At 44.5% G+C, this 24,734-nt stretch overlaps 1 protein-coding gene across 1 annotated transcript in view; it reads right to left on the bottom strand.

Moving 5' to 3' along the window:
• Positions 1-24,734, bottom strand: part of LOC138296720 (cytochrome P450 2K4-like) — a 478,978-nt gene that overhangs the window by 100,936 nt on the left and 353,308 nt on the right. The window lies entirely within an intron of this gene.

Genomic DNA, 24,734 nt, shown 5'->3' with positions numbered 1-24,734 from the left:
TGAAATTTACTTGCAAGCATTGTGCCACTTTGTAAACCCTTGCGCCTTAAGCCTCCATTGCATACATTATGCCTGGCGCAGACATAATGTGGCGCAAGGGTTTACAAAGTGGCACAATGCTTGCATTGCACGACTTTGTAAATATGGTGCCTCGGAAATGCCACCTTAAAGCCACATTTACATTAAAATAATTACACTGTGTGGTGCAAGGTGGCACAAGGGGCATCATAATTATGCCCAAAAGTGAATATTCCCGTGTTTTGTGCCAAGGTTAAACTTGGAGCAAAATAGCAGGGTAACGGCACACATGGGGTTTGTGTATTTTGTGTAGACTCTTTCCAGTTATGGATAGAATGGTTTACAGGTACTTTATCCCCCATTTTGAGGTGTACAAAGAGGAAATGTGCTCATATCGGGAGCCTGATAAATACTAAACCATGCCCAATAAGTATTTACACATTGTGCATATTGCCCCTGGTAGAATGTGCAATTCACAGCTATTCTGAGATCACAGCTTTAGTAAAGAAGATGCAGCGGGTCGTAAGTGTTATGTGGAAATAGTATTTGTACTTATTTTATCAGTTGCTTTCATTAGAAACTAAGGGCCAGATTTAAAAGTCCCTATTGCCACCGAAGCGTCACTTTTAGTAACACTCCGGTGGTGCTATGCACTGCGCTGTATTTACAAGGTGGCGTTAAGCCACTTTTTGTGACTTAACGCCACTTTGTAACTATGGCTCCTTCACATGCAGCACTTTGCATGGAAGGGAGCGTGCAATGGGTGTTGCTGTGTGTGTGCCACAGCAACAACCATTGCATTTTGATGTTGCCCCAGATTTAGGAGTTTTTGTAAATCTGAGGCAGCGCCAAAATCTAATGCCACCCCAGGGGCGGCATTAGCATGGCGCAACAAGGAGAATTTTTTTTTTTTCTCCTCGTTTTTTGCTCTTTCTGTGTGTGCTGCACTCTGCAGAACACATAGAAGAAGCAAATAGTCATTAAAGATTGTTTTGTGCAGGAAAGTGTCCCTTTCTGCACAAAAACAATCTTCCCCGCAGCGCAGCCATACTTGCACCTTGGTGGAAGGGTGGCTGCATTGGCGCTCGGCAGCAAATTTAGCACGGGTGCAGGGGGCAACACTGGCGTGTGCAGTATTCTATCAAATATGGTGCATCCCTGCGTTTTAAAAATGAGGGAGTGCGGTGCTGCCAAATGTGGCGCAGCATCACGCTCCATCAATTTCTTTTAAATCTGGGCCTAAATGCCAACTGCATTTTCTCTACTTTCTGCACAGGTCGTTGCCATTAGCTTATACGGGGGGCAATTGTCCATGCAAAACAGTGTTTAAAGACTAATCAATAAAACAGGTCTGGAAACCGATTATTGTTGTACTTACTATAACTTATCAATTGATTATCAAAGGAGTCCAAAAAGAAGATACACCAGAACGGTACCCTGAACAGTTTGCTCATCTATAGAATCTTGCTGTGAGCCCGTTTTTAACAAAATCACTCCCGTCCACAGCTCATAACGAACATTATTTAACTCTGTATTTCGGCAGTAAGTGCAGGAGCTGTTAGCTCAGAAGCGCATCTCTCTCTCTCTTGCATCCCATAATGGGTACCGTGTTTCTGAGCTGTGTGGCCTTCATCTCATAGGCTAAGGCTAACGTGTTCCCGAGTTAGTGCACGTCCTGCAGACAGCATCAACTTCCTCAAAGAATGCAAATAACTCAATTTTGTGTCTTCGCGCTTTATCCATGGTATGGGTCACCATAAATCAATAATCCGGTGTTACATTATGCCATTCTTTCTTAAGTTTTAATTACTCCATCAAGACTTAGCAGAGCAAGGACAATCATAGCACAGCACCAGCTGCAGCAGTAAAGTTACCCAAACATATTGCAACGAGAAAGTGTTAGCATTGTACATGCTCCGATTTCGCATTTACATATCAGTTCAAGAACATGATTTATATCTGGATTGTGGCTGCATAGCAGTGCCTACAGACCAGAGAGGCCAGAAAAGGCAGTAGGCTGAGAAACGCATGGGAAATACAACATAGTACAAATCAAGGCCAGCAAGTAAACCATTTGTGGATGGAGAAGCTATATACTTGCATCTCCTCCAGAGCTCTGTGGTCTATAAAGAAGGTAAGTTCTAAAGGAGGACCAAATATCCCTAGGCTTGGAAGTGGGCAGCTGAATCAAAGCATAGGTTTTTATGCGGCGATTGAATGCCACCATATCTCACAGTCAATCAAGGCACTTGGGTACTCTGGTGCTCCCTCAGTTCATAGCCACTCTGTGCTTGGCCAACAAGAGGGACATCGCCATTAGATTTTGCACACCTTGTGGGATGCCCTTCACATAACTCAATAAACTCATGGGCAGGTGCGCCCCTCCACCACCAGCAGCAGCTGCAAAACCTTTTACCAAAAAACAATAATAAACTATGGTACATATTTATACTCTTTTTGTGCCGAATTTGCATAATTTATTTTTTATGCAAATTTGGCCCAAACTCAATTCGAACGTCAAAATATAGGAGTTTGCACCATTTTTGGGATGAGTGAATTTACCTTGCAGAAATGAGATGCAAGGTAGGCGTGCCCATCCAAAAAATGGTTGCTTATCCCCATAGCTCCATATTTATTCCCCCGTACTAAAATGATGCACGGGTTGGAGGCGGGGCTAAATAATGGTGCAAAGCTTGCTTAGCACCAATATTTAACGCCTAGGTCAGACCAGGCGTTAGGGGACCTGTGGAGCCATTTCCATGGTCAGACACCATGGAATGGGTCCACAGGTGCCCTCCCCAAGCCCCAGGAACACCCCCACCCCCACCACCAACAGAGGGACACCAGAGGATGAGGTAAGTCCAGGTAAGTATTTTTAATATATAATTTTTGGAGGCACAACCTCCTCCTTCCCTACCGCCACCGCCACCTGGCTAGTGTCATCTTTCAGGACGATAGCTGGGCCTTACCTCCAGCTTGCGCCATTAGATTAATATGACACCCGGTATGCGTCTGAGAATGATGCAAGCTGGCGGTAAAGTTTTTGATGCAAAACTGCGTTAGCGCAGTTTTGCACCAAAAACTATAAATATGGGCCTATGTTTTTATCGTTTTTTGGTAAAAGGGGTGGGGCCACAGGCTTGAGAGCACTGAGAGGGAGTGCACAATCTCGAGCCAACCAAACACACATGCGCAGAAGGCTCTCTCCAGCCCAGCAACACAGTTGCCGGGCTGGAGACAGCATGCACAGGCTCACAGTCTGCCTTGGAGCACCCTGGCTAGACGCTCCCAGCCAATCCTAATGCTGCTCTGAGCAGCGTCAGGATTGGCCGCAGGAAAGGCTGCGAGCATGTGCCTGCAGCCTGCATTAGTGAAGCGGCGCGATTGTGATGGCGACAGTGCTGACAGTGGCGACCATGAAGGTAATTTTTAAAAATTTTATTTCATCCAGCCCGGTCCAACCCCCCTCCCGAGTGCCGCCCCGCCCCCGGCTAGCACCGCGAGCCGCTCCTGCACATGGGCCAAACTCCACAGGATTCAGTGTTATATTTCCCATTACCTGAAGAATATCCTGACAATATTTATAAATAGGAAGACATGACAGTGAGTTAAATATGGCATAGTCAGGCTCGCAACAAAGATGTTTGTGGGAACCATATGGATCTATCCTGTTCTGTCACACTGGGGTAACATATGCTTGGTGAAGATATGTAGTTGTTTGTGCCTGTTTTCCATATGTTTGTGTGCATTAATATGCCCAATGAGCATCAGTCAGGGATTCTCTGAGGTCTGCCTTCCAGGCTGTTCTGGCAAAGTCAGAGTGACCCATTCTGCATTGCCACGTTTTGGTCTAGAGTCTAGAGACCCAGCTTGTGACATTGGATGAGGTTGCAGATTGCTTCAGTGGTAAAAAAAGTTGTCCGGTTCTTCTGGAAAACCTGGTAGTCTGTCCTTAACAGTATTACATACCTTGGCATACAAGAAAATATACAACAATATGGGATCCCCATTGTTCCAGAAATACAAATTTCCTATCTATATACAGATGGCCGAAATCAGTCAGAGCCATCTTCTACACAATATTTTGACCAGTGCACTAGGTTTTTGAGGTGTATAGCCCGTTAACATCTCATTTGGTTTGAGAAGCACATAAATCCCTTCCACTTAATGCATTGCTGTGTATTGCATTATGACTGTCTGATCTAATTTCCTGTGAGTGAAAACTGCCTGTTGCTTTGGCAGTGCAAAATCCTGCATTATCTCGCACACACTTTTCCTGGTGCCCAAAGTGTATAGGAGGCAGTCACAGAATTTGTATTTTCTTCTAAACAGGAGTCAGACATACATACATACATACATATGGAATCACCATTGTACTAGTGGTTGCCTGAGTAAGCCTAAGGAGATATAAATTTGCTTTGCGTTATGATCTGAGGTGCTTTGATGAATGATGTCTGTACCAGAGTGGGTGTAACTTGAAAATAATCAATATGGGTACATGGTCCATGAGTGCTTGAAGTAAAGGTGTAATCCCTCTCTGGTGGGAGGGTTAGGCATTACAGATCAACTACCAAATGATCTGCCATTAGGTCATCTAATAGTGTCTATCTCCGGCTCAATATTCTGTAGGGTGGTCTGATTTTTCCAGTAAAGGATCTAGCACTTGGTTCAGACCTCCTCCGTAACACATTGGAACATGACAATGGAAGGAGGATTCTACTAATCACTCTGAAGGATTTACCTTGTCCCCACTGGAGCATAGATAAAACCCAACATGAACATTTGTATTTAATAATAGCTTATGTTGAGGCTGCCCAGTCCATCCAATTCTGAATCACCTACATGGTCAAATTCTTTCGGATCAAAATGGCAACCCCTCCCTTACGATATGGTTTGCATGAAGGAAGTTCAGCTTCAGATTGTGAACTATTACAGGTATGGTATTCTTCCTCTACACAATCTCTTTAGGTTTCTTCCTTTCTATGTGTGGGAGGTGTTTCTCTTGAATGACGGAAATGTCTATGTGGGTATGAAGAGTTAAGACAAGATATCCTTTTGCTTACTGTTAGACCTGAAAGCCTTAGGGTGGTCATCCCCAATTTTTTTGCCTGCCTCCCTCCACTTTTCTGACACTGTTTTTGCTGGCTCAAGGACTCTGCACACTTTACCACTGCTAACCAGTGCTACAGTGCATATGTTCCCTCCCTTAAACATGGTAACATTGGCTCATACCCAATTAGCATATTTAATTTACGTATAAGTCCCTAGTAGAGTGCATTACATATGTCCATGACCTGCCCCCCATTTTGCTCCTTTTCCCGCTCTCTCTCCGCTCCCCCCTCCCCGCCATTCGCCCACGCCTCCCACCTTCCAGCTGCTCTTCCCTCCCTTCTTAATGGCGGTGGCGCCGGCAAGCCTGTCTGCGCCCGTCCGTGCCTGGACCGCGCCCAGCGCCAGAACCCCTGGACCCTGCATCAGCCACACCGCAGCCTCCGCTACGACGCCAGCACCCTCCTCGCACTCAACACCGGTTGAGACACCACCTGCTTCCAGGCCACTCTGAAAAGCACACACAGACCCTTCTTCTGCCGCAACTGCAGCTTCACCTGCATCAGAGCCTATAAACCTCCCAAGACCAAGACCAACCACCTCCACTGCATACTCCTCAACACTCGCTCCGCACGTAAGCACGCCATCGAGCTCTGGGACCTGCTCGACACCAACGCCCCCGACGTAGCATTCCTGACCGAAACATGGTGGAACGATTCTTCAGCGCCTGACATCGCCATAGCCATTCCCGACGGGTACAAGATCACCTGCAGAGTCCGCATCAACAGAACCGGAGGAGGCATAGCCATCATCCACAAGGCCACCCTCGAAGTCCACACCCACCTGGACGACTCCCTCAACTCCGCCGAACTCCTACACTTTCAAATCCACACCGACCCCAACACCACCCTCAGAGGAACGCTCGTCTACAGACCTCCTGGACCCAGGGCACTGTTCAGCTACGCCATCGCCAACCTTGCCAGCACCCACGCACTCGCCTCCACGGTCTACATCCTCCTCGGGGACCTGAACTTCCACCTCAAAAACAATAACGACATCAACTCCACCACCCTGATAGACAACCTCGCCAACCTCGGCCTCAGACAGCTTGTCAACGCACCCACCCACGCCGCTGGTCACACTCTAGACCCCATCTTCTCCACAAGTGACCACATCACCTTCAATCGCACCACCGAACTCTACTGGACCGACCACCACTGCATCCACTTCACCTTCAAGAAACAAACCAAACACCACCACACCGAGCAACCACCCCGCCGACACTGGAGCAAAGTCACCGAAGATCAGTTGACCAGCACCCTAGCCCAGAAACTGCCCCCACTGACCCTGACATCGCCGCCCACAACCTCAGGCTATGGATCGACGATTGCGCCAACCACCTCGCACCACTCAAAAAACCCTCCAACAACCAAACCAACAAAAAAGCCACCTGGTTCACCAACGACCTCTAAGCCTCCAAACGCAACTGCCGTAAACTCAAGAAGAAATGGCTCCACGAACACACACCCGACAGCCACACAGCATTCAAGGACGCCCCACTCAGTCATCACCAACTCCTCAGGCTAGCAAAGAGATCCTCCTCCAAAACCCACCTGGAAAACAACGCTCACGACTACAAAGAACTCTTCAACATCGTGAAGGAGCTCTCCAACCCCAGCGCCACCGTCAACAACATCCCTCCCTCCCAAGAACTGTGCGACGCCCTAGCCACTGCTTTCCACTGAAAGATCGCTGACATCCACAACAGCTTCAACACCCCTACTGCCTCAAACATGCCAGTCTCCCCCTCCACGAACTCCACTCGCACCAACCGCCTGACCTCCTGAACCAGCATCAACGACGACGAGACTCGCAAGACCATGAATTCCATCCACTCCAGATCACCGTCAGACCCGTGCCCACACCACATATACAACAAAGCAGACACAGCCATTGCACCACACCTACGGAAGGTCATCAACATCTCCTTCGAAACAGCAAGATTCCTGGAGAGCTGGAAACACGCTGAAATCAACGCTCTACTCAAAAAACCAAAGGCGGACCTCAAAGACCTTAAGAACTTCCGGCCCATCTCCCTGCTCCCATTCCCGGTGAAGGTCATTGAGAAAATTGTCAACACACAACTTACCCGATACCTCGAGCACAACAACATCCTCGACCCTTCCCAGTCCGGATTCAGACGGAACCACAGCACCGAGACCGCTCTCCTCGGTGCCACAGACGACATCAGAAGACAAGTCAACAATGGAGAAACATCAGCCCTCATCCTCCTGGACCTGTCAGCCACCTTCGACACAGTCTGCCACCACACTCTGAAAATCCGCCTCCACGAAGCAGGGATCCAAGAGAAAGCCCTCGAATGGACCACATCCTTCCTCTCTGGCAGAACCCAGAGAGTCTGCCTCCCCCCTTTCCAATCCGAAGCCACCAACATCATCTGCGGCGTACCCCAGGGCTCATCCCTCAGCCCAACGCTGTTCAACATCTACATGGCCCCCCTCGCACAAGTGGCCCGCCAACACAACCTCAACATCATCTCCTATGCTGACGACACCCAACTCATCCTCTCCCTCACCAAGGACCCACACACCGCCAAAACCAACCTCCACGAGGGCAAGAAGGCCATCGCCGACTGGATGAGAGGCAGCCGGCTGAAAACTGAACTCGGACAAAACGGAGGTCCTCATCCTTGGGACCCCCTCCGCCTGGGATGACTCGTGGTGACCAGCCTCGCTGGGAACCCCACCAACACCAACTGACCAGGCACGCAACCTTGGCTTCATCCTGGACTCATCCCTCTCCATGTCAACGCCATTTCCTCCTCCTGCTACAACACCCTCCGCATGCCTCGCAGGATCTACAAATGGATCCCAACCGAAACAAGAAAAACAGTAACTAAGGCCCTCATCAGCAGCAGGCTCGACTACGGCAACGTACTCTACGCAGGCATCCCGTCCAAACACGTGCAACGCCTCCAACGCATTCAAAACGCCTCCTCCCGACTCATCCTCAACATTTCCCGCTGCAGCCACATCACCCCCCACCTGAGAGACCTGCACTGGCTCCCCGTCGACAAGAGGATCACCTTCAAACTCCTCACCCATGCACACAAAGCACAACACCGGACCAGCCTACCTTAACAACAGACTCAGCTTCTACACCCCCACCCGACAACTCCGCTCTTCCAACCTCACCCTCGCCTCCATCCACCGCATCCAACGCAAATCCTCCGGTGGCAGATCTTTTTTCTACCTCGCCGCCAAGACCTGGAATACCCTCCCGTCTGACCTAAGACAGATCCAGGACCTTCTCACCTTCAGAAGACACCTCAAGACCTGGCTCTTCGAGCAGTAGCAGCACCCCCCTTTTTTCCCCCCAGCGCCTTGAGACCCTCATGGGTATGTAGTGCGCTTTATAAATGTATTGATTGATTGATTGATTGATTGATTGCGTGCAGTTTCACTGCCACTTCGACTTGGCATTTAAAAGTACTTGCCAAGCCTTACACTCCCCTTTTTCTAGGGACATGTACAAAAGTGTTGTATTTGTCCTGGTAATGAAAAACTAAACTAAATTTGTTTTCCACTACTGTGAGGCTAACTCCTTTCAAAGGCTAGCATTAGGATTGCCCTAATATACTTTTTGAGTGGTAGATTCTGATCTGAAAGGTGTAGCCAGGTCATATTTGGTATGGCCAGAATGGTAATAGAAAATCCTGCTTAATGGTGAGGTTGAATTTTATATTACTATTTCTTTTAGAAAGTGAGCATTTCTGTGCACTGAAAACCATCTGTGCCTTACAGCCTGTCTCCAATCAACATCTGGGCTTGGCTGGTTGACAGCTCCCTTGTGAATTTCACCCAGACAACCACAAACAGAGGACACTCAGTCACACCTGCCCTCCTCTGCATATTGAATGGGTCTTCCTGGGCTGCAAGGGTGGAGGCCCTGACACTTACATTTCAAAGGCTTGTGGCCTGCCCTCACACAATGGCTAGCCAAACCCTCTACTGGGACCCAGACAGACAGGACTGGCCTGAAAGGGGAACTTGTGCACTTCAAAACCACTCTTTGAAGTCTCCCCTACTTCAAAGTCATTTTTGGGTATATAAACTGGGTCTCTGACCACACCAACTCAGACACTTCTGGATCTACATCTGCATCCTGTCAAGAGGAACTGCCTGGCTGCCCGAAGATCTCATCTGGACTGCTTTGCTGAGAAGGACTGCTGCCCTGCTGTTGTCCTGCTTCCCTCCTGTCCTCTGACTTTGCTGAGAAGGACTCAGCCTTCCCCAAAAGTGATCTCCAACGGCTTGGATTGAGTTGCTTCCTGTTTTCTGAAGTCTCAGGGACTCCTTGTGCGTCGAAAATCGAGGCACCGCCTGCCGGAATCTAGGAAAAGCCTGCATTATGACCGAGAAATCACCTCACAGCCTACCGTAACGACACAGCCTGTCTTCCCGATGGGAAATTCGATACAGCATCTGCCTTGCAACGGAAAAATCAACGCATCACCTACCAGATCAGTGCAGCGCCTGTTTCTACTTCCAGCACATCAAGGATTTTTCCCTACATCATCTCTTGGCATTAAAATACCCTGCATCGCAGTGAGGAACCAAGACTGCGTGCCAAAAAATGATGCAAACCCCTTGCAGCGTGGAAAGAAATGACGCACCGTCCATTCCACACCAGAAAATCCTATGCACACCTTATTTTTCCCCGCATCTCCTCCTCTGCGGTCTCTGTATGTTGTTATTTTTGATGCAAACCATGTACTGTGTGTAAAACAGAGAAAACTGTTTATTTTTAAGGATTAAGACTCTTTTAAACATTTCAACAGTGATATTTCAACTCGTGCTAATTGAATCTTTGTCGTTTTGACCTTATTTTATTCAGATAAATATAATCTATTTTTGTGGTGTTTTCACTTTGTTACTGTATGATTTATTGCACAAATACTTTACACATTGCCTTCCAAGTTAAGCCCGACTGCTCAGTACCATGTTACCAGAGGGTGGGCACAGGATAATTTGGATTGTGTGTGACTTATCCTGACTAGGATTGTGGTCCCTACTTGGACAAAGGTGTATACCTCTGCCAACTAGAGACCACATTTCTAACACTTACCATTGTGAGTGAGCACATTTACATAAAGCAAGGACACAGCCAGGTCATGAAGATTGGACATATTAGAAAAGGAAGGTTTCAATGAGGAGTAGGGTTCTGGAGTAGAGTAGGGGGCTGACCAGTGAGGATGGCTCCTAGAAAGAATACATGCCAAGAATTAGGCCTGCTTCATAATCTCAATAAGAAATGGGTTGTCTAAGTGGTGATGTGCGCAACCAGGGAAAGGAGTAGACTTGCTCTGGAGTGGACATCTACCAAAGCCTGACAGTGATTTTATTCACTTAGTAGCCATTAGTGGAGTGTCTGGTGTGACAACTTTATCTAGATTAAGTTTTGTCTAGAGTGGACCTGGGGAATATATATAGATATCTATGCTGTGAAAGGGTGAGAGGTGCATAGCCAGGGAAAGTGATTCTACCCAAAGGCAGTTTTTTAATACAGGATGGGGATTAAAAGAATAGGTGTGTGCTTTAACCAAACACCATTTTGTCTTAGAAGAGGACATGCAACTGGAGCAACATCAGGCTAATCATATTGCAAAAGGCTCCATCTATGGCTTTGTGTTCCTTCAACAAGCCTAAATCACTTTGTAATGTACTCCTTCAGTGTCAGGAGCATGTATATTAATATCTAGTATGCTAAATGTAATTGTGTTAGAATTAACTAGAATCAATAATTTTATGCTATCCTTCCCATGGAAATAGTAAACATCCCCAACCATAAAGACTATGAAACAAAAGCAGGCCATAACAAGTATCTATCAAAATACTTATCATCATTTTACTCTCAATTGAAAGGGACTTTGAATTGGGTTGATTCTGTTCTCTGGCCTGAAAATCAGCTTTGAGGAAGTGTCCATGTCTGACCTATCCAAAGTGTCAAAGTTCTTCCAATTGAGAGGGTCAACACATTTTCTTGTAGGGATCACCTAAGGTGACCAGCATGAGTGCTGGGCCAAGGAGACCATAATAGATTTCTAGATTTTTTAACCTGAGTCTGAGGGACAGGAATATTTTCCTCTTAAGCATGGTTTCATGGGCAATGTCTTGAGTGACATGTATTTTGTGGTTGCTTAATATATGAATGGCCCTATAGTCTAGCTGCTAAAAGAAAATCTTGTGCTTGTTGATCAGACAATCTGCAACAAGCTCAGGAAGATCCTGAATACCTCCATCACTGCAGCCTCCTTCCCCGAGGTCTGGGAACATGCTAAAGTGTGGCCTTCCAGAAAACCATCATCTGACCGAGCCAAACTGAAGAACTAGTGACCCATCTGTCTGCTCCCCTATTAAGCAAAAGTCCCCAAGAAAGCAATCAACCAGCAACTCACCAAACACCTAAAAGACTACAACCTCCTGGACTCCTCCCAACCAGGATTTCGAGCTAACCACAGAATGAGACAGCCCTGATTGCAGCCACAAATGACATCAGAAAGCACTCCTGGATCATGGGGAAACAACAGCCCTCACCCTCCTGGACATGTCTGGCCCATTTGACACCGTCTCCCATCACATCCTGAACAACAGACTTCACCACATTGGGATTCAAGGAAACGCTTTCAAATGGATCACTTTGTGCTTCACCGGAAGAACCCAAAGAATCCATCACCCCCTTTCACCTCAGGGCCCAAGAAGATCACCTGTGAAGTCCCCCAAAGATCGTCCCTCAGCCCGACCCTCGTCAACACCAACATGACCCCTCTATCCACCACGGTCAGATCACACAGACTCAATATCATCTCCTACGCCAATGCCACACAGCTCATCCTTAAACTGTCCAAAGATCCCTCAACCACAAAAGGAAACTTCCACAGATGCATGATGAACGTAGCGGACTGGATGAAGGGCAACTGTCTCAAACTCATCACCAAAAAACTGAAATCCTCATCTTTGGTAACAACACCTCACCATGGTGGCTACAGAGCTTGGCACACCCCCCTGCCCCAACAGGCCATCCCCACAACCTCTGCATCATCTTGAATAGCAAGCTGTCCATGAAGAAACAAATGGAGTCAGTCTTATCTGTCTGCTTCCACACCCTCTGCATGCTCCGCAAGATCTCCCGGTGGCTCCCAGCAGAAAGCAGAAGGACCGTCATGCACCCTCTCATCACCAGTAGACTGGACTACAGAAGCACGCTCTACATAGGAATCACAGTACAACTACTGAAGAGACTCTAGACAATACAGACTTATACTTGACCTCTCCAGAATGGTCCACATCACTCCCATCTCAAGTATCTATAATAGCTCTGGTTTCAGAAGAGATGCTCATTCAAGATGCTGACCCATGCCTACAAAGCCCTGCACAATGAAGGACCAACATACATAACAAACACCTAACCTTCCACCAACCTACTAGACACCTCCTATCAGCTTCCCTCTCCCTCGCAGACACCACACTGATCCGTTGTGTCAACAGCGGAGAACGCTCCTTCTCGCACCTAGCAGGCAAGGCTTGGAGCAACCTCCCCCTGCACCTCAGGACTGTCACTCCAGCAATTCAGAAGAGAACTAAAGACCTGGATGTTCAAATGATCATTTCTCACCACAGCAGCATACAGCTCCAGCACCTCAAGACCCTCATGGGGGCTTTGCTGCGCTTTATAAATGTTTAGTTGATTGATTGATTGATTGATTGATGGCATAAGAAACGAACAATGATGTATCTAGGAGTATTTCTGTTATTGCTAATATGTTCTTGTTCCTACTTGCCCTCTGTGGAGCATTAAACTTCAGCTTTGTGAGTTCCAGAGAAAAAAACTAAACATAAAGGCCTTTATCTAGATTTTCCAGGATCCCAGAGATCCCCACATTGTCACATTTAATTATATATTCTAATTCCATATGTTTTATTTGCATGAACCAATGGGTATCTTCCCAGTTGGTTAATTTATATCCAGTTGGTTGCAGGTCTGTTTTTCATCACCACTATCTGGCAGTTAAAGTCTGTAAGACCAGCCCTTATTGAAAGGACTTCAGTCAGTGTCTTAAAAGTATTCTCTTCAATTGACAAGACAGATGTTGTCAAGGCTGTTAGCTCCTTCATTATTGTCTCTGTGACTGTGTCTTGAATTATCATGTCAGTGTCACCTGAGGCTTGTTGAATCTTTCCTGTTACTGCCTTGATTAAAAAAAACAATTAAAGAAGAAGATTTGTAGGGCCTGATTTAGTATTTGGCAGATGGAGTAAAGGCAGTCAAGGGGCAGAGATCATCATGACCGCCAACCTGCCTTCACTCTGCAAGGTTCACAGCCAACCTTCTAGTGAACTCTTTGGATTTGTATGAAGCGCAGTCACAGCAGTTCATACAAGGCCACTGAAAACTTTGATGTCTGTCATTGGTGATGGATGCTTCCACCAAACCTGTGAACATTTTTCAAAAACAAATTATCAAAGCAAAATGTAAAACTAATGCCCCGCCCCCCCACCGTAGGGGTTTCTCCCATAGTGTGGGGTTCATTAGTTTTATTTTTACTGTCCCTCAGTGCCAGATTTTACCTGAGGTGATGCACAGCAAAAAAAAGCTATCCACCCACCAAGTTCGGTTGACGGTTGGATAGCTTACCTCTGACGGCCTGCACTCTGAAATGTGGCTGGAGGAGTATGTCAGCAATGGACCCAGAGTAGTCTCTGTTGTTGACATATTATCGATCCATCCAGCCCTAAATCAGACTGCCGGACCAAGAGTTTGGAGAGGAGTGTACTCTGTCACCCGTTCAACAGAGTAAAGTTTGGTGATCAACTGTCAAAACTGAGTCCACCAAACATTCTGTACCTTGACAGGAACAACCGTGACAGAGTTTCCTATCAAAGCTAAGAGATTGTCGCTGGGCCAGCAGTGATCTCTAAATATGGAGGATGGTAGTTTATCAGGATGGTGGATGTAATTGCCTCTCCCATCCTGACAAATTGTATCATGTACACCAAACTCTAGATCAGGCCCTATGATTTAGTGGTCATGAGAATATTGATGAAATGGGTTCAAGAAAGTTTCACAAAAAGGGGAGTCAGGATGAACTGCTTTGAAAAGCATGGGCCAGCAACTGGTGCTTAGTTATCAAGGTGATTATGGCCACAGATTGATTTTTGACCAGATGTAATGTATCAGGAAAAACGCCCTGTTTAAGAAAAGTGATCTCAAGCAATTGAGGAGCTAGTTTATAAACATTTTCCTTAGCAAGAATAACAGGGAAGAACCAAGCAGGAAGAAAGTTTATTGTTGGGTATGGACAGTTCAAATCAGATTGTGAAATGGGATGAAAAAGGTGCAGTAGACATCATGGGATTTTTGGAGACATTATTAGATTAAGTTTTATTGGATGAAGAGAGGCAGTAAATCCCATCTTTGAATGTCCTGATTGTCTAGCTAAAATGATTAGCAATGATCATTTGAATTTAATTCTTCACGAGCTAAAGGAAGAGTCTCTTGTGTTTGCTTCTTTACAATCCACAACTTTTCTAGGTCTATTTTTTGGCTGTCTGTATTTTGCTCTAAATAAATTGTATTTGCATCTGCTAAAGCAGCCTTTCTTAAGCTTTCCTTATCAAGTTTGCAGAGGAAGGGGGGTTTTCTTCAACAACTTTCAGAGGTGGGAAGGGCTTTCCTCTTGTTTTATATGTCATTGTTAAAAAAGCAAGCAAAGTCTTTAAAGCATTTTGGGTTTCTACATAACCAGAGTTCTTTAGTTTAGCACCAATTAGAGTTTGCCATTATATTAAATGGCTACATTATGTGCATTTTCATGCAATGATTTCTCTAATTGGATTGCTTGAAGTAAATATTCATCAGGTCATGGTCAGTGTTCTTTTTGTTTGACTATGGTATGGGTTTTGGCATTTATTGCCATCATAGTTATGTGTGAACTTGATGTGAAAGGGAATGAAAAAATAGTCAGACAAAACTACTGGGCATGCTGTTTTAATTTGTATGAGTTCATTACTCTATTGAAAATGGACCCTTTAATGTGCAGAGGGAATAAGCAACGTTGGCTAGGCTAATTTACAAGCAAAATATTTTGAGTTGAGGCTTCTAGATTCTTCTCCTTACTGATCAGAAATTCAGGACATAGAGCCCTTAAGGATGTCTTTGAGATATTAGTTAATGGGAAACGTTGGAATGGTTGAGTGGGTGGCAACTTGAGAAAAGGTCAGATTAATGCTATGATCCAATGCGAAAGGAGTTGATTTATTATGAAGGTCATCCTGGCTTGAGAGGGTTTCCCTTATTGTGATTGACACACTTTGGAATCCAATTCTTTTTTAGAAGAAATTTAGTGAGGCAAGATTAAGTTATTCTCCTCGTATGAGGGACTGCAGGGGTGTACTACAGGTTTATTACCTGTCAAGGATCATTTTTAGCTTTGAAACAGTATAATAGATGGATGCTTGGATGTAGTCTCTGTTTTTGTTAGGTATCAATGCTGTTAAATTTGGTATACTGCGAATGCAGTAGTGAGAGCCAGAAATTGTGTTGGTGGTGGCTGGGTCTATCAGAAAAAGAAAACATTACAGAGAGAAGAGAAGGGAAGTAGTTACAAGATTAGGCATAGTCGGACTATGGATATAGGCCAATAGATAGTGGAGATAGTATGTAATAGATGGACAGGCTGATTATGCACATGCGTCATACATTGAAATCATAATCAAAATACAAAGAATACAGTAAGAAATTTTTATAGAATTATTTTATATGAGCAATATTACTATACAGGTGCTATGTTGTACTTCTAAGGGAAACTGATTTCTGTCAATTCAAGGGTGACTGACTCCAACAAAGAAGCAGTCTGTGGATGCGGGAGGAGGGAGAACCTTGCCTGGCATCCCAGCATACAAATCACACAGATGCATTGTAGTAAATGCAGTGCTTGATAACATTCACTTGAGTTGAAAGTTTTTGATATTCACCCTTGTTGGTGCAGCCAGTCTTGAGTTTTTCGAGACATACTTCAGGATATTTGTCCTTCTACAATACAGAGTAACACCTTAAACTTGGATGTGCTGGCAGTGTTGTTCACAGACATCTCAGATTTCTGTACCACTCCCAAAGCACATATGAATCCCAGAGCTAGTCAGCTCAGCAACTTATCAAAGAGCCAATCACAGAAAAGAGGAGGGAGCTAATCCCTCTTTTGTGATTAGCACTCACTCTGTGATTCCCTGGTCTGTACAGCACTAGGGGAGACACTGGGGGACGAAGGCTAGTCACTGAACCCACCACGGTTCTCACTATATTGCTTTTTTGATCAGTAACGGCACAAGACCAGAGTTGTGGTGAGGTAAGAATGTGACTGCCAATGATCAAGTACGTCAAGAAAAATGCTGTAATATGTCCTTTTAAATATTCATAATGTAATGCGCTGGGCATTCCCCCTTAGTGCACGTCACCCCCGTGGCCCCTCCCCTTTCAAAGAAAATTATAATAAACGTTTATTATCATTTTCTTTAAAAGGTTTTGCAGCTGCCGCTGCAAACAGATGCGTCACCACTGCCCATGAGTTGAGCTGTTGAGTGTCATCCGCATAGGATATGACTTTAGCTCCAAAATCTTCTGCTAGATGAGCCAGAGTGGTGAGGTAGATATTGAGAAGGGTGGTACTTAGGGTCGAGGCCTGGGGAACTCCCTCTGACAGTGCAGGGATTGGCTGTGCAAGGAGGAATCTAAACTTGTTGACTCTTATTTGTCAGGAAAGACCTGAGCCAGCTCAAGTCCAATCCTGTTATCCCGATACCTTGAAGGCACTGCAGCAGCTTGTCATGAGAGACAGTATAAAATGCTGCTGAGAGATCTAACATAATCAATGCTGAAAAGCTTCCAGAATCCAGGGTGCCCTTAATATACTCTGAGACCTCCAGCAAAGCTTTCTCTGTGCTGTAATGTGTCCTGAAACCCGACTGGCTAGGGTGTAACCAATTGTTCACTTTCAAATAATCAGAGAGCTGTTTATTCACCTGTTTTTCTACAATCTTCAATAAAGCTGGTAAAAGAGAAATACGCCTGTAATTCGAAGGCATTCTAAGGTCTGCTAACAACTTTTTCACCAAAGGTAGAATTTTCGCCTGCTTCCAACAGCTAGGAACCATGGCTGAAGTTAAGGAAGTATTGAAGATCATATTTACTGTTGGATTAATAATGGAAACCCTAAAGCCAATAGATCAGGAGCACATGAGTCTGCAGAGGAGCTTCATTTAAGAGCCTTCAATGCAGCCATCGGGAAGTCCATAAGAATTGGCTCAAACCTGGTCAGCTTTGTCACAGATTCCTTAGTCAAGCTGACGTGGAACTTGTTTTGTAGGTCTGAATCCAGCTTTGTGTAAGGCTAGCTTGTATCCTGGAGTTTTTCATGAGAAGAAAACTGGCTAACTGTTCGCACCACTCAGGAGAGGCCTGGTGCAAGCTGACTCAAGCTGAGACAGACACAAAGCTCTTAACAATAGAAATAAATTGTTTGTCCTTATGCCCTGCATTTTCAATCTTCACCTCATAAAAGGTTTGCTTAGTAGTTTTTATCGCAATATGATAGTGTTTTAATGACAGTTAATAGGCCACACTATCCTGATGGTTATATTCTGTTCTCCATTTTCGTTCTAACCTCTTACAGTGCTTTTTACTAAGTTTGGAGAACCAAGGACTGGACAGCTTCCTTCTACTTGTTCTTTGCAGTGGATCTGGGGCTCATTTGTCAGTTGCAGTTCTACTCCAGTTATCAAAACTTAAAATGTCATTCTCAACCTCACCAGACATCACCAGGGTGTTCTCCTTCAATGCACTCAAGAATTCTAACGGCTTTATCTTGTGATAGGCTTTTACACTCCCTAACACTTTCGTAAGGGTGGAGTCTACCTTCACAGGCCCCTGCCAGGAGAATCTAATTAAACAATGGTCTGACCAGACCAAAGGTACTGGACATGGAGTGGTTAATCCTTCATTGTCGTGGTACAAAATAGGTATGGGAACATTAGACTTTTTGTGAACCTGCGGGAACAGCCTTTTTCACAGTATTAATGAAATGATGGGAATCATAGGGGGAGACATATTCTTCACAACCCTTAAATATAACCCCTGTCTGCTGTCAGGTTAAGCAGAGTGCTGATTCAAAGGATTTATTAGCATACATAACTCCTTTTTGAACATACCGCTTCAACTGCACGTGCTTTGGTATATGCTCTACAGAATTCCATTTTCCAATGGCTTATGTTGGGAGTAGTACCTGGAATCACATTCTTTCACAATGAGGTTTTAGCTTGTGGTGCCACATCAGAAGAACTCAACATTATAGTGAAAAAGGTACTGGATTTCCTCATGAGATATGGCATGACATTAAAATCAAAATAAAACATAATTATTCCCTTTGGTGCATGTGACTGCCACTGACCGTCACACGCAAACCCTTCCTGGTGTGTCTGACCGCTATTGGCCATCACCAGGGAGGGCTTTAAAAACTACTCCTGTAAAAAGCACAGGAGCATTTTTTTAAAAAACCCTTGTGGGAGACGTAGAACAGTTTCCGCATCTCCCTCCTACACCCATCTGTGACGTCACTCTGACGTCACAATTTTTCCCCACCAGAGCAGAGACACAGCAGGTACGGCCACTCTCTAATCTGGTGGGGGACAAAAGGCCAAAAAACACCTCCCAAGCTTTCGGGGAAGCCTCATTTACAAGGGAAGAGTCTGAAAGGGTTTCCAGGCTGTGGAAGGATTTTTTTTTAAAACCCCTGGGGAGATGCGGAGCAGCTTCCACGTCTTTCCGCGTCCACCCCCCTGCCCATCTGTGAAGTCAAAAGAAATTGACAGGGGGCTCCCCGTGAGCAGGGCTTATACCCTGTGGTGGCTAAATGATTTTTCTATAGATGTGTGATTTCCCTGGGGGCCAGAATCACCCCGCAGGGAAAGCACACATCTATTAAAAAAACGGTGATATATATATATAACTCAAACAGATTTTTGTTCTTTGGTGAGATCATCTGTTTGAGTCACTTCTTTCTTAAATATTACATTTTCTTGTGACTGATTGTATCCTTTCGGATCCAGATTTTTGCCCTGGCTGGCTGTTGTTTTCTTGTGATCCTTCATCTTACGGTATATATGTATATATATATATATATACATATATATATATATCTGTCACCACTAGATAGGTAGATTTAGGACCTAGTTTCTATAGAAAATGTATTTTTTGTTTTGCTAATAACTTAGGCTCCATTTGATGAATCTTTATGACATTTTCAAATTTATACTTTGCTAAGTTCAGCTTCCGTCTTGCAAGTTTTGGGGTGATCTGTTTAGTGGGGGCCGAGAAAAAGGGGATTCCCAAAATGCGTTTTCCCTATTAATTTTTTGCATTGGACTTTTAGACATGCCTACAGCCCGAATCTCTGAATGGAATTACACCAAATTTTGCACGAAGGTAGATTATGTTGCACAGATCACACTTTTTGTGATTTGGTGTAATTCTGTTCAGTAGTTTTGGAGTAATTAATGGCCCCAAAAAAAATATATATAGGGATGCAAATTCTCTGCGGATCCACCGTAGATCCACAAGAAGAATATGATTGGTTGGCCGCAACCTGACAGAAAAATTGTGGCCGCCATTTTGTTTGGCGCATCGGGTCAGGGGGGGGAAAAGAAGAGAGAAAATATACATAACGGGTCAGGATACAGGTATCCTGACCCCATAGGACATATAGCGAGGTCCCCTAGGAGCCCCTCTTGTGGGCAAAAAGTGCCCAATTATTGTTTTTATCATTCCATTTGCAAATCCGCGGATCCACAGATCCCGGATTTGCAAATCCACTTGAGGATTTGTGAATCCAGAGAAAGATTTTTCAAAAACCACCCACTGTATCCAAACTCATGCTGTGCATGGCCAAAGGCCGTACACAGCTTGGGTTTGGGGGCATTCAGGAGGTGTGGACGGTGGACCTGGCCGGGGGCGCGAGTTATAGTTACCTTAGGGCGCGAGTTATAGCTACTTGAAATAACCCTAACTAGAACTGCTGAATTTCTAAAGTTTTGTGCGAGTAAATTGAGAACCTAACTATAACATCCTGTAACCTTTAAGTATATATATATGTATGTATAGAGAGAGACCACTTTTTTCTATACATGTGTAATTTCCCCAGGGATACCACACACATATATAAAAGTGATCACTTTATAGATATATATAATATATATCTCTAACCTAGTGGCAGTCGCCACTAGGTAGTTATAGTTAGGACCTAGTTTCTACAGAAAAAGGTGGTTTTTGCTAACCTATATCTTTGGCGCCGCTTGGTGAATCTTCACAAAATGTTCCCAAAAACTTCAACAGTCAGGTGAACTGCTGTCTGGAAAATTTCAGGGTGGGGGGGCCGATATAAAGTGGGGGGGGAGGGTGAAATTTTGAGGATTTTCAATGTTAATTCTCATAGGAAAAATTGAACAGCGCTACTGCAAAAACCACTGGACGGAATTACACCATTTTTGGTAACTATAACTTGTGTCCGCGACATGCACTGCTAATTAACCCACAAATTACAGCACTCATGACATCTTTCATAACATCATACACATACAGCTTTTAGGCAGAAATAAACTCTTGTGATTATGTTTCTGCTTGAGAGATCGGACTTTTGCCTCTTAGCAGTTTTGACAGCATAAAGTAGTGTAGTGGGGTAATATGCTTGCTGCAGAGAACAAATCTGTAGTTTATGTGGATAGCTGAATGGATTAGTAAAACGGTTACCAATTCTTTAAAGCAAATTAAATGTATAGGCGAGAGAGGCTATAGAAAGATTAGGAGCACTTTTGCTGAGTAGTGAAGGAATCCAAAGAGGAGGTTACGGGAGGGGGGATGCCAAAATTGATTGTCACACTGGGCTCCACCAGGCCTAAAGCCTGTGATGATGGGTATGTTGCAAGTTGAAGTACTACTGTGTCTTTTTTTGGGTTTTGTTTTTAGTATTTTTAGAGAACCTATTGATTGAGGGAAGAAGAAAAGGTGAGGTGACCAATGTTATTTGCTGTTGTACACATCACTCACACGAACACCCACCAACAGTTTGCGAACAACATATCTGCCTTCTACGTAGGATAATGTTTTAGAAGGATAGTTTTAGCCAGTAGCAGATATGGCGTATTGTTGGATGACTGCTGCTCAAGCCCTAACTCGGTTTATGGAGGACAGCTCCGAGGCAGGATCGGAGACTGAGACAGCATATACTGAGACAGCACTTGAGGGAGAGGACAATGGAGCAGAATCTTGAAGTGATTTTTCAGTCAGCAGAGTCCCATCCGACGACTACTCTTCCCGCAATTCTGAAGGAGACAATGATGACAGTCGTGCTGTCCCCTTGCAAGTGCAGTTTGTACAGCGGGACAACAGTAGCAGGTTAAACCAACCCAGAGAGCAGGCAAGGACAGACAGAGTGCTTTCTTGGCAGCCCACCAATTTCATTCAGCCTCAAATTCTGCCTTTCACTGGCGATGCTGGATGTAAATTCAACAGGGCCAACTTTTTGCCAATTGACTATGTCTATCTCTTTTTGGATGTAGACTTCCATGAGCAAATTGTGTAGTTTGCGTGCCTAACAATATGGAGGGAGCATGGAGGCACTCTAGGACCCTGTTTTAGGGCACACTAGTGGACTCTCACTTCGCTAGAGGAGTTCAAGATATTTTTGGGCCTTACGTACAAAATGGGGTTAGAAAGCAGAAACCAACTTTGTGTTCACCCAAGTCTCCTGAGAAAATCTGTGCCTCACTTGTGTGGGTGGACCAAATGACTGTGACGGGAAGAAAACATATTGTGGAGCATTAAAATTATCTATCACAAAACAACCTGGTTTTGTAAGTGGGGCACCAGTTTTTTTGGTCCCAGGTTCGGTGGGCATCCAGTGAAACCTACCAAACCTAGACATTTCTGTAAACTAGACATCCTGGGGAGGTCCAAGGATGACTGGCTTGCACAGATTCTCAATGTTTTCTTTCCCAGAATACCCTTCAAACGTGAAAACACAATTTTCCCTTGCATTTCTGTGACAAACTACAGGAATGTGCAGGGATCCATAAACTTCCTACCTCTCAAGGTTCCCCAACTTGTCTTGATAAAAACATTGCCCAACTTGTGTGCATAGGCCTAGTGCCTGCATCAGGAATAGATCACCGCAGGGCCATTAGTAGTCCTCATTGCCCAGGAAACACATTAGTAGAGTACTGTTTTTATCGGGGAACCCTGGGTGATAGGATGTTTGTGGATCCCTGCACATTCCTATAGTGTACATCACAGAAATTAAAGAAATAACAGTGTTTTTATTCACTGTTTCACATTTGCAGGGTATTCGGGTTAAGAAAACTCTGGGGGATCCACACAAGTGACACCTACCTAGATGCCCTGTGATGTCTACTTTTAAAAAATGCCTGGGTTTGATAGGTTTCCCTACATGGTTGCCAATCCCAGGAGTAATTAGTACACCTCTCACTGTTATTATAATCACCACAATACGTTTTGAGCCTTTCCATGATGTGGGTACATGGCCCACCCACACAAGTGAGGCACCTTTTTCTGGGGAGACTCAGGGGAATGCTGGGTGGTAGGAAATGTGTAACTGTCTGCAAATTCAAGGTCTTTCCATCAGAGAAATGTGAGTAAAATGTGTTTTTTTAGTCACCATTTGAGGTTTGCAAGGTATTCTGGGTACAAAAAAATGGTCTGAGCCACACCAGTCAGCCCACACTGGATACCCCTATGGGTCTGTTTTTCAAAAATGTACAGGTTGGCTAGGTTTCCCTTTCTGCTGGTTGAGCTAGGGTCCAAAATCTCGAGCTACCCACATTGGAAAAAAGGACCCGTTTTCAGTGGAAAAATGTGATGCATCCATGTTGGTTTTGGGACATTTCCTATCGCAGGCACTAGGTCTACCCACACAAGTGAGGTACCATTTTTATTGGGAGACCTGGGGGAATTCTGAGTGGAATGAAATTAGTGGCTTCCCACAAATTCCATAAGTTTCCATCACAGAAATGAAAGGAAAATGTTTTTTTTAATTCAAAGTGTTAGGTTTGCAACGGATTCTCAGTTAAAAAAGTGGAGTGAGCCACGCAAGTTATCTCACCCTTGATGCACCTAGGTGTCTAGTTTTTGAAAAATGTATACGTTGGCTAGGTTTCCCTAAGTGTCAGCTGAGCTAGGGTCCAAAATCTTGAACTACCACATTGGGAAAAAAGGACCAGTTTTTGGTGGAACAATGTGATGCGTCTATGTTGCGTTTTGGGATGTTTCCTGTTGCAGGCACCAGGTCTACCCACACAAATGAGGTGCCATTTTTATTGGGAGACCTGGGGGAATGCCGGGTGGAATTAAGTTTGTGGCTCCCCACAAATTCCATAACTTTCCATCACAGAAATATGAGCAAAATGTGTTTTTTAGTCAAAGTGTGAGGTTTGCAAGGGATTCTGGGTAGAAAACGTGGTTTGAGCCACACAAGTCAGCCCACCATGGGTACCCCTGGGTGTCTAGTTTTTAAAAATGAATAGGTTGGATGGTTTTCCCTTTGTGCCAACTGAGTTAGGGTCCAAAATGTCAAGCTACCCACATTGAAAAAAGGACCAGTTTTCAGTGGAAAAATGTGATGCGTCCAAGTTGCATTTTGAGATGTTTCCTGTTCCTGTCGAGGGCAATAGGCCTACCGACACAAGTGAGGTACCATTTTTATCAAAAGACTTATGGAAGCATAGAATAGTAGAACACATATTAAAAGGCTATTGGATTTTGCTGCATTTGTGCCTTTCAAATGTAAGCCTGTGTATAAGAAAGATGACATTTTGTAACATACCCTCCAAATCATTTGCTAGCATGGATACTGACAAATTCAGAGATATACAAATGACCACTGCTCCTAAACTCTTCATATTGTGTGCATTTCAGAAATATATAGGTTTCCTTGATACCCATTTTTCACTCTGCCTATTTCCCTATACAAATTGGTCTATACTTGTTACTCAATGAAAAAACATTGTATGGTCACCTCAGTTGTTGGCTCTGGGTACCTTGGATTTTTGGAGAACCTACAAACCCTATATATCTCAGCAACTAGAAGGGTTTAGTGGATGTAATGGTATATTGCTTTTGTCAATCAGCCATCATGACAAACAGTTACAGATGGAAATGTTGCCACAAATGCACTTTTTTCCTACTCATTTTAAAAATTTCTTTAATCCAACATTAATTTTCCTTGAGGCATCTACACATATGACCCCTTCTTGAATTTGAAATGTCTATTTTTCAGAAATATGTAGCTTTTTGGGATCAACCAAGTGTTTCACACTGGTTTCTATCACAAACTGAAAGTAGTTTGAGAGCCCAAAAAAAGGGAAAATAGTCTACCTCCTAGAAAAATGCCAAGACTGTGGCACAAAATTAGGTTTTTGGATTCAGCCCTGCATGTTCCTGGAGGCTGGGAAGATGGTGACTTTAGTACAGTCAACCGTTCATGGATGCCATATATTTTCCTCATTTTTCTAAAAAATAAACTCAAA

This window comes from Pleurodeles waltl, chromosome 5, assembly GCF_031143425.1.
Source record: "Pleurodeles waltl isolate 20211129_DDA chromosome 5, aPleWal1.hap1.20221129, whole genome shotgun sequence".
Lineage (NCBI taxonomy): Eukaryota > Metazoa > Chordata > Amphibia > Caudata > Salamandridae > Pleurodeles > Pleurodeles waltl.
The sequence above is the reverse complement of the archived record's forward strand: the minus strand, read 5'-3'. Positions and strand labels throughout refer to the sequence as shown.